Below are 16,584 nucleotides of genomic sequence, written 5' to 3'. Positions count from 1 at the left end.
AAATAATTTTATCACTTTGCTTCTGCATATTCTCTATAAAAATCCTGCCCCTCACTCCAGTCTATGGAGCACTCTTAACCTTTTCCAATGTGGCACTGTTCGATTTGAATTGATGTTTGCTCAAATTCTTAAAAATGTTAATATGCTTAAGTGTATCTTTTAACAACACTTTGGGTGATTTGTAAAGTACTGGCATTTATTTATTTAAACATTGGTAGATATAAAGAAAAAACACACTCTTCTGTGTCTACTCTCAATACTCTACCACAACACTATTTCACTATGACAGCAGTTGTGTGGGCTTTCCACACATTAAGCAATTCTGCAACACTCACTAGGTGTTCTATGTGTTAACTCAATTCTGACACTGTGTATAAGGAGATAGCATCATATCCCACAGGTAGAGTGGTTCTACAACCCTGCACCCACCCCCACTTCAGATGTCAATTGTAATTCCAGGACACCTGTGCTTCTGACTGGCTGTAGATTGGAGGCTCCCATGACCCCCACCTCAGGTTTAATTAATTTGGAGCAACTCATAGAACTCAGGAAAACATTTTACTTACTAGATTACCAATTTATCATAAAATGATATAACTCAGGAACAGACAAATAGAAGAGATGAATAGGGCAAGGTATGTGGGAAAGGATGTGGAGCTCCCATGCCTTCTCTGGGAGAGCTACTCTACCAAAACTTCCGTGTGTTTGCCAACTGAGAAGCTTCTTGAACCCCATATTCAGGGATTTTTATGGAGACTTCATTACATAGACATGATTGATTAAATTATCAGCCATTGGCAATTAACCTCTAGCCCCTTTTCCCTCTCCTGAGGTGGGATGGGGGAGTGAGGGATAGGCTGAAAGTTTCATCCCTCTAATTATGGTTAGTTCACTTGGCGACCAGCCTCCTCCACCCTAGGGACTTTTCAAAGGTCAGCTCGTTAATATAAACTGGTATGGTTGAAAAGGGCTTGTTATGAATAACAAGACACCTTTATTGCTCTCATCACTTAGGCAATTCCAAGGGTTTTAGGAGCTCTGTGTCAGGAACAGGACAAAGACCAAATACACATATTTATTATTATTATTGTTATTATTATTATTTAAAGTTTATTTATTTTAGAGAGAGAGAGAGAGACAGAGAGGAGAGAGAGAATTCCAAGCAGGCTCCATGCTGTCAGTACAGAGCCCAACATGGGGCTTGATCTCAAACCGAACCATGAGATCATGACCTGAGCCAAAATCAAGAATCAGAGGCTTAACCAACTGAGCCTCCCAGGCATCCCTATAGTTTTTATTATAAGCCACGATATCACAGTAGATTTCACCAGTGCATCTATCTGGACCTGGGCTTTACTTTGCAGGAAGTTTTTGGTGTTTTGTTTTGTTTTTTAAATAACAAATTCCCTATTCAGACTTTGTATTTCTTCTTGACTTGGCTTTGGTAGTTTAAGTCTTTCTAGGAATGTCCATTTCATCTATGTTACCTGATTCATTGTCATACAATTTTTTATAGTATTGTCTTACAATCATTTTTATTTGTATAAGGTTGATAGTGGTATCCTCTGTTTCATTCCTGATTTTAGTAATGTGAATCTTCTCACTTTTTTTTCTTTTTGTTGGTCAGTGCATCTAATGATTTGTTGCCTTTGTTGTTCTTTTCAAAGAAGAAAAGTTCAAGTCATTGATGTTCTTTGTTTTTGTGTTCCCTATCTCATTAATTTTTGTTCTAATCTTTATTATTTCCTTTTTTAATTTGCTTTGTGTTCAGTTTGGTATTCTCTTTCCAGTTTCTTGAGTAGTGGAAGACTAGTTACTGAGATCTTTCTTCTTTTTAAAATATGGGTGTTTACAGCTACAACTTTTCCTCTAAGCTCTGCTTTAGCTGCATCCATAAGTTTTCATATGTAGTGTTTTCATTTTCTTTATCTCAAGTGATTCTGTAATCCCCCTCCCCCTTTTTTGACCTATTGGTTATTTAGGAGTGTGTTTTTAATTTCCTTAATATTTGTGAATTCCCCACATGAGGTCATGTTATTGATTTCTAATTTCATGCCATTTTGGTCATAGAACATATTTTGTATGATTTTAATCCTTTTAGGTATTTTGAGATTTATTCTATTGCTTAACATAATTATTTGGAAAAAAAGTAGAACAAACTAAATGAAAGCAAACAGAAGGAAGGAAATAATAATGATTAGTGTGAAAATAAATGTAATAGAGTATAGGAAAATAGAGATAATCCATGAAACTAAATTGGTTCCTTAAAAAGATCAACAAAATTAACAAACTGTTAGCTACACTTACTGTGAAAAAACAACAAGACTCTCATTATTAAAATCAGGAACAAAAGTGGGGACATCACTGCTGACCTTACAAAAATGAAGAGGATTGTAAGGGAAATCTGTGAACAGTTACAAGTCAACAAACTAGATAACCTATAAGTAATGGACATTTTCTTAAAAGATACACTCTACTGGGGCACTTGGGTGGCTCAGTTGGTTGAGCATCCAACTTCGCCTCAGTTCATGATCTCACAGTTTGTGGATTTGAGCCCCATGTCAGGCTCTGTGCTGACAGCTCAGAGCCTGGAGCCTACTTCGGATTCTGTGTCTCCCTCTCTATCTCTGCCCCTCTTCTGCTCTCACTCTGTCTCTCTCTCTCAAAGATAAAAATTTAAAAAAAAGATATACTGTACTGAAGCTGATTCAAGAAGAATTAGAAAATCTGAATAGACCTATATCAAGTAAAGTGATGGAATTAGTAATCAAAAAACTTCACAAAGAAAAGCCCAGGCCCAGACAGATTCACTGGTTTATTCTACTAAACTTTTATTTATTTTTTTTAAAATTAATGTTTATTTATTTATTTTTGAGAGTGAAAGAGAGACAGAGCAGAGGAGGGGCAGAGAGAGAGGGGGGACACAGAATCTGAAGCAGGCTCCAGGCTCTGAGATGTCAGCACAGAGCCCTACGTGGGCTTGAACTCACAAACTGTGAGATCATGACCTGAGCCAAAGTCAGCCGCCTAACCAACTGAGCCACCCAGGCACCCCAATTCTACTAAAATTTTAAAGAAAAATTAATAAACGTCTAGGTTTACACATTCATTATTTATTATTACACATTTAAACACATTCAATAATGTGAGAAATACCCTGATACCAAACCAGATAAAAATATCAAGAAAGAAAACTATTAAACAATGTCCCTTATGTATATAGACACAGAATACTAACAAAATAATCCAGCATCATATATAAAGGATACCATGACCAAGTGGAATTCACTCCAGGAATGCAAGCTCTTTGACATCTGAAAATCAATCAACATAAAATGCCATATTCATACAATAAAGAAAGAAACCATCATCTCACTAGGCACAGAAGAAGCATTTGACAAAATGGGAACTTCCTCAACCTGACAAAGATATAATGTAACTACACCTTATGTTATACTTCATAATGAAAGATTTAATGCTTTTTCCTTAAGATCAGGAACAAAGCAAGAATATTTTAGCCCCATGCATTTATTCCATATTGTACTGGAGGCTCTAGCAGGGCAATTAGGTAAAAAAGTAAATAAATAAAAATAAAAAATAAAAGGCTCTAGATTTGAAGGAAGAAGTAAATTTATGCTCATAGACAGCATGATCTTGTAAATAATATTCCTAAGGTATGCACACACAAGAAAGCTTTTAGAACTATTAAGTGTATTCAAAAAAGTTGCAGAATACCATAACAACATACAAAATGAGTTGTATTTCTATGTGCTAGCAATGAACTATCTGAAAATGAAAATTAAGAAAATATTCTACTTACAATAGGATAAAATAGAGTACTTAAAAAATTTAATGTTTATTTTTGAGAGAGAGAGAGACAGAGCATGAGTGGGGGAGGGCAGAGAGGGAGGGAGACACAGAATCCAAAGTAGGCTCTGAGCTGTTAGCACAGAGCCTGACATGGGGCTCAAACTCATGAATTGTGAGATCATGACCTGAGCCAAAGTCAGACACTTAACTGACTGAGCCACCTAGGTGCCCCCAAAAGAATAATTCTTTTAAATATTTGTATTTTAGATACAGAGTATGAGTGGGGGAGGGGCAGAGAGAGAGGGAGACAGAGAATCCAAAGTGGGCTCCCCACTAATGATGCGATGTGGGGCTCGAACTTCCCAACCATGAGATCATGACCTGAGCCAAAGTTGGACACTTAACCGACTGAGCCACCTAGGCTCCCCCAAAAGAATATTTTTTTTTGAGAATAAATATAACCAAAGACATGCAAGCATTGTACACTGGAAAAATTTTTAAATGTTGTTTGAAGAAATTAAATCAGACCTAAATAAATGTAAAGATATTCTGTGTTCATGGATTGGAAGACTTAATATTGTTAACTTGGCAATACTTCCCAAACTGACCTGCAGATTTCCTGCAACCCCTATCAAAGTTCCAGCTGACACCTTTTCAGAATTTGACAAGTTGATCTCAAAAATTTTTTGGACATCCAAAATACCCAGAATATTCAAAACAATATTGAAAAAAGAGAAAATTGGAGGCCTCAGAGTTCTCTATTTCCAAATTTAGTACAAAGCTACAATAATCAAGACAGTGTGGTACTTGCATAAGGATAGACATATAGATATAGTTCAGAGTCTAGAACTAAACCCTAAATATAGTTCAGAGTCTAAAACTAAACCCTCATACTTATGGTCAATGGATTTTTGACAAATGTGCCAAGACAATTCAATGGGAGAAAAAATTGTTTTTTTTTCAGGAAATGGTGCTAGGACAACTAGATAGCTACATGCAAAATAATTAATTTGAACCCGTACCTCACATCCTAAAAAAACTAAAAATGAATCATAGTTCTATGTATAAGAGCTAAGCCTATAATATTCTCATGACACTAAAAGCATAGGCAATGAAAGATAAAATAGATGAATTGGGCTTAGTCAAAATGAAAATCTTTTGTGCTTCAAAAGACAGCATCCACAAAGTTAAAAATCAACCTACAGAATGGGAGATAATACTTGCAAATCAAATGTCTGACAAGGGACTTTTACCCAGAACATATAAAGATCTCTTAAATCACCATTTAAAGGACAAGTAACTGAATTTATTTTTTAGTGGCCAAATGTTTTGAGTAGACCTTTCTCTAAAGAAGATATACAAATGGTGGTGACTATGCTCATGAAAACATGTGCAATATCATTACCTATTATGGAAATGCAAATCACACTATAGTGAGATACCACTTCATATCAATAGGGATAGATAAAATAAAAAGACTATAACAGTCCTGGTGAGAATGTGAAGAAATTGGAAACTCATACATTGTTGGTAGGAATGTAAAATGGTGCAGCCACTTTGAAATACATTTTAGAGTTCCACATGGGGCACCCAGGTGCCCCTTACTGTCTGCATTTAAATGTTTTATCACTAGCATTTTCCTTTTTCTATTTCTTAGTAGGAAAAACTGGAACGTATTAAGTAGATAGTGGCAGAAAAATAATTTCAAAGTCTTTAAACCACTAAAACATTAAATAATCAATATTTTACTTTGCAGCTACAGACTATTCCATATTTTTTTCCTATTTTTAAATGAAGTTTTAATAATTTTAGGTTTTGCATTTTGATTTGAACCATTCTGACTTCATATTTTGTATATGGTATGAGGCAAGGGTAGGTTGTTTTTGTATATGGATGTCTGCTACAGACTGAATATTTGTGTAACCCCAAAATTTGTATGTTAAATCCTAACATCCAATGGTGTTTGGAGGTGGGACCTTTGGGAAGTGTTTAGATCATGTGGTGGAGCTGTCATGAATGTGGTTAGTTCCATTATACAAGAGACCCCAGAGGGGCGCCTGGGTGGCTCAGTTGGTTAAGTGTCCAACTCTTGATTTTGGCTCAGGTCATGATCTCAGGGTTCATGAGTTTGAGCCCCACATTGAGTTCTACGCTGACAGCGCAAAGTCTGTTTGGGATTCTCTCTCTCCCTCTCCATCTTCCTCATTCTCTCTATTTCTTAGAAATAAACATTTAAAAAAAGACACCAGAAATCTCCTTTGCACCTTATGTCATGTGAAAACATCTTTTTATGAACCAGGAATAAGGCCTCACACCAGACACCAAATTACCTGTGGTTTGATCTTAGACTTCCCAGATTCCAGAACTGTGAGAAATAAATGTTGTTTAAGCCACACAGTCTATAGTATTTCTGTTATAGCAGCCAGAACTAAGACAACATCTAATTGTTCCAGAATCATTTATTGACAAGTACCTTTTTCTCCATCGAATTACTTTGGGATCTTTAAAAAAATTTTTTTAATGTTTACTTATTTTTAAGAGAGAGTGCGAGTGGGGGAGGGGCAGAAAGAGAGGGAGACACAGAATTCAAAACAGGCTCCAGGCTCTGAGCAGTTAGCACAGAGCCCAACACAGGGCTCGAACTCATGAGCTGCAAGATTATGACCTGAGCCAAAGTCGGACACTTAACCGAATGAGCCACCCAGGCTCCCCACTTTGGGATCTTGTTAAAAAATGAATTGACTATATATATGTGGATCTATCTCTGGAATGTCTGTTTTATTCCATTGATCTATAAGTCTATCCTTATGCCAGTACTACACAGTCTTGATTACTGTAGCTTTAGTTAGTCTTGAAGTCAGGCAGTGAGTCCTCCAATTTTATTCTTCATTTTCAAAATATTCTGGCTATCTTATGTCCTTTGTGCTTTCCATATAACTTTTAGAATCCCAGTTTTCTGGGATTTCTATTGGGATGGCATCAACTTTACAGATTAGTTTTAGAGAGAATTTATTTCCATATTAACACTATTGAGTCTTCTAATCCATGAACAATTATCTGTTTAAACTCAGGGCTCCTGATCCAATCAATTTATTAAGCACATGTGTAAAGGGCAGTGTAAGGGATATCAGGATGAATAAGAAAGTGTTTTGATCAAAGTACATACTGGTGGGTTAAAGAAAATGCCTAACATTGAGAGTTTTTAATTTTTTTAAGAGTACTATTAGCGTTTTCAGTTGGAATTAGTTTGCAATGGAAAGGGGTATTTTCAGCTTGAAACTCAGTTGTGTAACCTCTGTGATTATGTGTGGACAGGTCTTTTGATTTTATATAACTAGCCAGCCTGGAGACTTTTTAGAAAACTCACACTAAGAAAGGTGTATGTAAGTTTAGACATGGTTTACCTGGGGTACTGTAGTGTAATATTCAGTTCAAATCATCATCTACTGTGTGCTCCATAGATTAGTCTCAGGACACAGGCCCCTAGCGGACCCCTAATATCCGAGTCCTTTGAAGAGAAAAAAAAAACTCTAAGCACATATAAAATGAATTAAAAATGGTAATGACTGTGCTCAGAACTATGTAATACAGGGAGGCCCAAGTAGCTGTGTGGGGCACTACCATCTGAGCAGGCACAATTCTGAAGTTGGGAGAGGGGTTTTATCCACACTCCTATGGCAGTCCAGTAGGTATTTTGGCCCTTTGGGGACTATAGGGAATCAGAGGGGCTTTGTCATCATGAGGACTCCATGTCAATAGCTGTTAGCAGAGGATACAGGGCAGAGCAGAACAAGAATGCCCAGCAGATATCCAGAGAAAGATGGCATCCTCTTCTCAGCTGTTTGGACTTGTTCCTAGGCACAGGCGAGACCTAAAATCAGCCCTCTCCTGAGTGTCTGGCAGTCCAGGGTCCTACTATTGCAAAGGTGCCAGCCCAACGTAGCTCACATACTCAGTATCCCATCTGATCCACTCAGCAATCTCTGAGGTTAAGTTTTATTCCCATTTCACAGATGACAAGACTGACTTTTACAGCACTGGATCTGTTGTTATAACCATCAGGTTGATTTCTCTAGCTATGAATCCCAGAGATAACACAAGTTTTACTTATCATTTTACATTCTGGAAGGCACGGGAATGGGCACGCTCACAGAGGAATGGCATGGAGGGGTCAGGTGACTGGACTTATGTTTGAGTACAGATGAGACCTATTTTTGGCTACCACGCAGGAAAAACCATCACCTACTTTTTAGCGTACGTACACATTTCAGAACTTTCTCTATGCACAAAGCCATTATGCAAACATTTATATACTTTTAAAAAAGTTTTTAATGTTTATTTTTTGAAAAGGAGAGAAACAGAGCACAAGCAGGGTAGGAGCAGAGAGACACAGAATCTGAAGCAGGCTCCAGGCTCTGAGCTGTCAGCACAGAGCCTGATGTGGGGCCCAAACCCATGAACTGTGAGATCATGACCTGAGCCAAAGTCGGATGTTTAACCGACTGAGCCACCCAGGCGCCCCAAACATTTATATTTTTACAAAAATGGGCCGATACTGTATATGTGGTTCTGAAAACTGTTTTTTCTTTATTGTTATTTTACAATGTACCATGAACATCTTTTCCATGCACATGGGTGAAAATCCCCTACTAAAAGACAGAGGACACTGTAGTTGGATCAAAAGGCTGCTGGTAACAAGAGTGACACCTAAAGCAAAGTATCAGCCTAAGTTTAAAGCACATAGCCTGGCAAATGCCTGCCAGGAAAAGCAGGATCAGCAATATTCTCATTAGAGAAATCAGAAATGAACGCCAAAGACATTAAAGATACGGGATATCATGTAAGCCCCTTTGGCCCCTACCTCCGCCCCTCATTCCCCTGACACCCCGTTGCCCCCTTGGGGCAAAGGGATCCTGTACATCTCTTTGCATCCAATGAAAACCACCCATTTTCTGTTTTTTCCTTAGCTCTTCCTGAGCCCTTGACACATCTCCACATTCTCTCATCATCTCCTCACTGCCCAAGTGCCTTTCCTGAAAGTCCTCCTGATAGTCCTTGGGGGAATCGTCTGTCCCCCTGTCCGTTTTTCTTTTTGCTTTCCTAGGCACATAATCTTCAGCTGGGCGCTTTTCGGCAGCCCGCGACTCACTCTCAGCCTTTGCCAGGGATTCTGGCTTGTCCTCACTGTGTGGTTTTCCCTCATTTTCAGACTTGCCCTGCTTTTCTTGCTTTCCCTCATCTTCTGGTTGTCCCTCATCATCTGGCTGTCCCTCATTCTGGAGCTTTCCCTCATGCTCTGGCTTCCCCTCCACTTCCAGCTTTTCTTCCTCATCTGATTTTCCTTCATCTTCTGTATCTACTTCATCTTCTGGCGTTCCCTCGATTTCCAGCTTTCCTTCATTTTCATTGTAGAGTTTTTCCATGTTGAGAATTCCCCCTCTTTTCCTGTACTGGGGGGTGGGGTTGGGTGGTAAGGGGAAGAGAAGATAAAGAAGACAAGGGAGACTGAGGGCTTGGAGGTGGAATGCAGGTCCTGATAGTACTGGCATCTTTCCCCTTGGCTGGGTTCCTTTGACCTGGCCCAGCCCTCCAAGTGTGTCTTCTGCCCACCCTCTACCCCACAATTCATCCCACACTTGAGAGCCAACCATTTCCTTGGCAGGCCCTACCATCTTCTCTACCATCCTAAAGCGTGGTGGGGTCTGTGCAATATATGTGGTGGGGGATGGGCAGTGGGGCTCTCAAATTCTGCCCAAGCTGTGCTTTCTACACCCTCCCCTCACTGTTTTTGTTCAGTGTCCCTCCCTCCTTTCACTCACCCGCAGGGATTCTGAACAGGTTCTTCCTATTTTTCTAGTCTTGCAGAGTGCTGGGGACAGACACACAGACCTGCAGACAGACAGGAGACAGGGGCAGGGCGTCTCAGCAATTTGCTCTCAGCAAATTGATGTTTCTTCCCTGAATCTGGGCCCTCCTCATGCAACATTTCCCTCACTTACCTCCCCCGCATCCCAGCCGCCATTACTTTCCAGGCCTCAGGCTCCAGACCAGGATGCTGTCCAAACTGTTTGGATCTCTGTGACCCCCTCCCCTGCAGACAAGCCGCCCGCCCTCACCCTCTTTTTGCGGAGGTCAATATTTCCACTTAGGTGCAGAGTGTGAGAGGGGGTTATTTCTAGAATATGTCTGTCTACATTTCACTGTCGCACTGCGGGGGCGCCCCCCTCCCATTTCAGGTCCAAAAATGTATGGAGAGCGCAGAGGAGGGGCGTCGAGGAGGCGACAGAGCCTGCTGCAAGATGCTCCCTCCTCACCTGCCCACCTCCCCGCCGCGTCCCCCTCCTCCCCAACCTCCCGGACCCCTCCCCACCCCGCGCTGCTCCCAGATCCTACTCCCATCCACCTCCACCCCTGCCCGGGGCCACCGGCAGCACCCACCTTCACACCGACCTGAGGGACCTGCGGGGCCCGGGGCAGCCCTGTGCCTCCTCGGGCTCGCCAAAGCCCGCCGGCCCCTCGCCCGCCGCCCGGGCAGCTCAGGGAGCTGGTTCTGCGCGGGCGACGGGAGCGGACAGCACAGGCACCGGACCGCAGGGTGGGTGAGCAGGCGGGCGCGGGGGCTGCTGCCCACGTCGGCGCCCGACCGGTCACGTGAGCGCCGCGTCACCCAAGCTCGGTTCCCCACCCCGCTCCGCCCCCTCATCCCCATCCCGTAGGGACCAGCCAGCCACAGACGGTGGGGAGCAGTGTGGCAAAAGGGGGTCGCCGAGAGGGCAGCCCAGAGGCTTCTTTATCGCAGGTGCTTTACCTGGCGCGCATCTCAGGTCCTCACACAGCATCCCTCTGAGAGGTACGTCATTGCCAGGTGTGACAGCTGATCGCAGGGAGGGTACCCGACTTTGCCGAGAGCACTCAGCAACGGAATCCCACAGGCTGCTTTCAAGACAGGCTCTGCCAGACTCCAGAGCTCTGGTGGTAGTGTCCACCAAAGTAGAGCTGCCACCTTGAGTAGCTGTGTTCCTGGGCCTCCTCTCTCCTCAGTCCACACGTTCTCTCTCCCTGAGTTATTTCTGTTCATTTCCCTCTAAGCACAGATGATTCTCAAATCTCCATCACCAGGCTATCCTCTCCCTTGAGTCTTAGACCCGTGTTTTGCTTTCCTACCAGCAGTATAGGAGAGTGCTTGTTTCTTCACACCTCCTCCAACATGTGTTAGAATACTTCTTTTCACTAACATGATACGTGAGTAGTAGTGTCTCAATGGTATTTTACTTTGCATGTTTATTGAGTTTTAATATCATTGTGAATTGTCTGTTCATGTCTTTTCTACATTTTTCTATTGGGTTGTTGGTCCTTCTCCCCTCAGGTTTCAGTATTCTTTTTACATCAATTATATTATGCCTTTATGTTATATATGTTGCAAATATTTACTTCGAGCTTGTGAGTTGCTTTTCTTCTTTGTATATATTTCTGCCATGCATAAAAAAGTCAAATTTATCAAACTTTTCTTTTATTGAATCTAGATTTTGATTCATAGTTAAGAATTCATTTCCTACATGAAGTCAGAGAGGAATTCACCCATGTTTTCTTTTAGTACTCATATGGTTAACTTTGTCTTGAGAGCATCTTTGGTTAAGAATAGAAGTTAAGTGATACAACAGTGCCAAACTGAGTTGAATCTACTGCTGACTCAAGACACTAGAGTAACAAAAATCAAACCCAAGGCTTATTACAAGGCTTATTACATCACCCATATGATACTAGGAACCTCAAATGTTTCAGTTAAAGGGTAAGTGTAAATTGGAAATAAACTAGCTCTCATAAAGTCTTTTAGTTTGGCTTTGCAACATCTAGGTGGACTAGTAAACTTTAAGCTTTGAATAGATTATGTTGGTTCCAGCCAAGAAAAACCCTTATAAACCCTGACCAAGGAAAACAAAATCTCTGGAGTAAGCATACATCATCCTAGGCCCCAAATAATTTCAACCAACAATTGTTCACGTACAATGTCCACCGAGAGAGATGACCAGGAATATAAGAAAAAAGGACATTATAAGTAAGAAGCAGTAGAGACAATAGCCAACACAAATCTGTTGGCCTTCAATTATCTGAATCATCAGATAAAGATTATTAAACCACAATGCTTAGTGAATTCAGATTAAAAAAAAATCAAAATCTTGAAAATTCAACAGGAAGCTAGAAATCAGAAAAAGTGAAAAAAGGGAATTCTAAAACTACAAAAACACTTTGCTGAAATTAGAATCTCAATGGATGGCTTTAGTATCAGATTAGATGTGGCTCAAAAGAGAATTAAAGAACTACAAATTATTTCAGAAGAAACTATCCATAAAACTGCACAGGTATTCAAAAAGATGGAAAACACAGATGGGAGGGCATGATCAAGATCTAACAAATGTTTACTTGGAGTTCCAGAAGGAAAAGAGAAATGGAAGTGTTCAGAGGCAACTTTTGAGAATACAACTGAGGATTTTTTCAGAACTGATGAAAGACATTGATCCATAGATCTAAGTCCAAGAAATCCCAAACAGGATAAAAAGAAACTCACACATAGATGCATAATAGTGAACTTGCAGAGAATCAAAGAAAATCACAAAAGTAGCCAGAAAAAATAGAGTATGCCTTGAAAGGAACAAAATTTAGGCTGATTGATAGCTTCTCATTAGCAACAATGGAGGTATGAAAATGGTAGAATGATGGCTTTAATGACTTGAAAGAAATGCCAGCCAAAAAATTGATAACCAGCAAAAATACCTTCAAAATTGAAGGTGAAATGAAGACCTTTACAAATAAATAAAAACAGGGTTTGCCATTGGCAGGCATGAACCAAAGAAAGTATTGAATGATACAAGGCATTCTTCAGATAACAGGAAAGTGATCCCAGATGGAATACTGGAGATAAGAAAGAGAAAAGAGAAAGATAAAATGACAGATATGTATGTAAATTTAAATCAATACTACATAAAAATAGTAATATCTTGTTAATTCATACCGACAAATAACATATGAGTCAAGAGAGCTGGAGTAAATGTATTTAAAATTCTGGCATTATTTGGGGAGTCTATTAAAAGTACAAAATTAGTATTAGCCTTTGATAAGCCAAGACTGTAGGCTATAATTGCCAGAAAACCATTAAGGAAGAGTAAAAGTGTAAAACTTCTAAGCTAATAGAGGGGCAAAAATAAGAAAATAATCCTAAAGGAGAGAAAACTAACATAGGTCAGACAGGACACAGAGATGGAACTTGGTACAATGGTTAACTTATATCTATTAATATCAGTAAGTACATTAAATGTAAGTGGTTTATATGATGCAATTAAAAGAAAGATTTTCAGACTGGAAAAAACACAATAATATACCGTTTAAAAAAGACATCTGAAATATAAAAGTACATAGAGACTGAAAGTAAAAGTAGAAAAAAATTATAACATGAAAACACTAACCAAAAGAAAGTCATTGTAGTTAAATAACAAAATAGACTTTAAAGCAAAAAGCATTACAAAACATAAGTGTTACTTTATGATATTAAAAAAAAATTAAGTTTTTAAAAAATGTTTATTTATATTTGAGAGACAGAGAGAGACACAGCATGAATGGGGGAGAGGCAGAGAGGGAGGGAGACACAGAATCTGAAGTAGGCTCCAGGCTCACAGAGCCCAATGCGGGGCTTGAACTCACGAACTGTGAGATCATGACCTGAGCCGAAGTTGGATGCTTAACTGACTGAGCCACCCAGGCGCCTGTAAAAAAAAAAAAAATTTAATGTTTATTTACTTTTGAGACAGAAAGAGAATGAGAGCGGGGGAGGGGCAGAGAGAGTGAGACACAGGATCTGAAGCAGGCTCCACGCTGACAGCAGAGAGCCCGATGCAGGGCTCGAACCAACGAACCATGAGATCATGACCTGAGTTGAAGTTGGACACTAAACCAATTGAGCCACCCAGGTGCCCTAATATTTTAAAACTTGTATGCACTTGGGAATGCAAACTGGTGTAGCCACTCTGGAAAACAGTATGGAGGTTCCTCAAAAGGTTAAAAATAGAACTACCTATGACCCAGCGATTGCCCCAGTAGGTAGTTACCCAAAGGATACAAAAATACAGATTTAAAGGGATACATACACACATCCCGATGTTTATAGCAGCATTATCAACAATAGCTGAAACTTAAGGAAAAAGCCCAAACGTACACTGACTGATGAATGGATAAAGAAGATATGGTAAACACACACACACACACACACACACACACACACACACACACACACAATGGAATATTACCCAGCCATCAAAAAGAATGAAATCTTGCCATTTGCAATGATGTGGATGGAGCTAGAGTATATTATGCTAAGCAAAGTAAGTCAGTCAGAGAAAGAGAAATACTGTATGATTAACTCATATGTGGAATTTAAGAAATGGAACAGATGAACATAGGGGAAGGGGAAAAAAGAGGGAGGCAAACCATAAGAGACTCTTCACTAGAGAGAACAAACTGAGGTTTGCTGGAGGGGAGGTGGGCAGGGGATGGGCTAAATGGGTGATGGGCACTGGGTGTTATATGTAAGTGATGAATCACTAACTTCTACTCCTGAAAAGAAATAATAAAATAAAAAATAAAACTTGTATACTTATTAAATTGACCTGAAAATAAATAAATCAAAATTTTACAGAACTACAAGGAGAAATAAATCTTCCATTTTAGCATTAACACTCCTATCTCTGTAACTGTTGAAATATTTAAAGTGTTGAAAGAAAAAACCCACCAAACTAAAATTCTATGTCCAACAAAATTATCCTTCAAAAGTGAAGGAGAAATAAAGACTTTCTCAAACAAAAACTGATGATTAGCAAACCTTCCCTTAAAGAAATGTTAAAAGACTTTCTCCAGGCAGAAGAAAATTGATATAGGTCAGCAACTCAACTCTTCCTAAAAAGCAGTTGAAGTGGAACAAATGATAGTAAAATGAAATAGTTTTTTTTAATTCTTAAATAATTTAAAAGATAAATGTCTAAAGTAATAATATTAACAATATATTGAGTGATTATACCATATGGATAAGTGAAATGAATGATGAACACCCTGTAATAAGGTGCCTATACAACATATAAATGAGGCAGAAGAATGTTCTTTGAAAGTGATCCTAGTTAAAAATGTATTTTGTAAACTTGAGGGAAATCACTAAAAACATTTTTTAAATAAATATAATTGATACACTAAGAGAGAAGACAAATGGAATTATGTAAAATACTCAAACTAGAGAAGGCAGAAAAAGAAACCTCAGAAATAAACAAAAGTTATAAACATGGTTGATATTAATCCAATTATATTTTATTTATTTATTTATTTATTTATTTATTTATTTATGAGAGTGTGGGAGGGGCAAAGAAAAGAAAGAAAATCTTAAGCAGGCTCCACGCTCAGCACAGAGCCTGACACGGGGCTCAATCTAACAATTGTGAGATAATGAACTGAGCCAAAATCAAGAACCAGACACTTAACTGAGCCAACCAGGCACCCTTGGACCTTTTTTTAAAAGTAAACTCTATGCCCAATGTGAGGCTTGAACTCATGACCCCAAGATCAAGAATCTCATGTGCTACCAACTCAGCCAGCAAGGCACCCTAATATCATGTACCCTTTATATGATGTGGTGACTATGGCACTTACCTCTGTGGTCCTCTTCCCAAAAGCACTTAATCCATGTGTAACAAGAAAAACAAATCAAACTTACTTAAATTATGGGACATTATACAAAATACCTGACCAGTACTTCTCAAAAGTGTCAAGGGCATCAAAAACAGGGAAAGTCGGAGAAACTGTCACAGCCAAAAGGAACGTATGGAGACATGTCTAAATGTAAGTGGTAACCTGGATAGGATCCTGGAACAGAACAAGGACATTAGGGGAAAACTGAGGGAATTTGAATAAAGTATGTACTTTGGTAAATAATGTATCAATATTGGTTTATTGTGACAAATGCACCATACTAAGGTAAGATGTTAATCGAGGATAGTGGGTATGGGGTATACAGAAACTCCATACTATCTTTGCAATAATTCTGTAAATCTACAATTGTCCTAAAGATTAAAATTTATTTAAAAAACACTAAAGACAAATAAAAGGCTAATGAAGAACCAAGGGGGTAAATCACATAGTTAGATGGATATGTTCAGGGCTTAACAGGAATTCCCTGAGAGACAATTCCTCCTAAGAAAAAAGTGTCAGCAGACAAGAGATTAATAGGTGAGGACAGCACAGCATCTAGGTGCTCAGATTTTTCTGGCTCAATCTACAGTATCTAAATCCAATGGAGATGGCTGTATGCAAAAACACACACAAACCAACAAAAGTTCTGTAAAGGAATGTTTTATAAAAATCTTTATAAAATATCAAGGCCCAAGTAAGAATTGGATACTACCCACCTGAATTAGGATAACTATTGTAGGTAGAGAAGAATTTTCCACCTTTCTGTTGAGACAGTGTTGCCTTAGTTCATCATGGTCTCCAGCCCACCAGTAGCAATGGGGGCTTCAGAAGGGTACAGAGCCCCTCAGAAGGGGCACAGTGCCCAAGATACATGACATTACCCAGAGGAGAGTGGCCCCCACCTTTTACCTGTCTGAACTTATTCCTGGACGCAAGTGAGACCTCCCTCATCCCTTTCCCAAACATCTGACACAGTTTTCGTTCTGCTACTGCAGGGCAAACGGTAGGAGTCAGCCCCACACAGCTCACACACTCATTACTTCATCTGAT

The 16,584-nt window shown here is 39.5% G+C and overlaps 1 pseudogene; it reads right to left on the bottom strand.

Annotated features, from left to right (window-relative positions):
• Nucleotides 1–8,665: 8,665 nt before the first annotated feature.
• On the bottom strand, nucleotides 8,666–9,847 carry LOC113597415 (transcription elongation factor A protein-like 3; annotated as a pseudogene).
• Nucleotides 9,848–16,584: the final 6,737 nt, after the last annotated feature.

This window comes from Acinonyx jubatus, chromosome X (assembly GCF_027475565.1).
Source record: "Acinonyx jubatus isolate Ajub_Pintada_27869175 chromosome X, VMU_Ajub_asm_v1.0, whole genome shotgun sequence".
Classification (NCBI taxonomy): Eukaryota; Metazoa; Chordata; class Mammalia; order Carnivora; family Felidae; genus Acinonyx; species Acinonyx jubatus.
The sequence above is the reverse complement of the archived record's forward strand: the minus strand, read 5'-3'. Positions and strand labels throughout refer to the sequence as shown.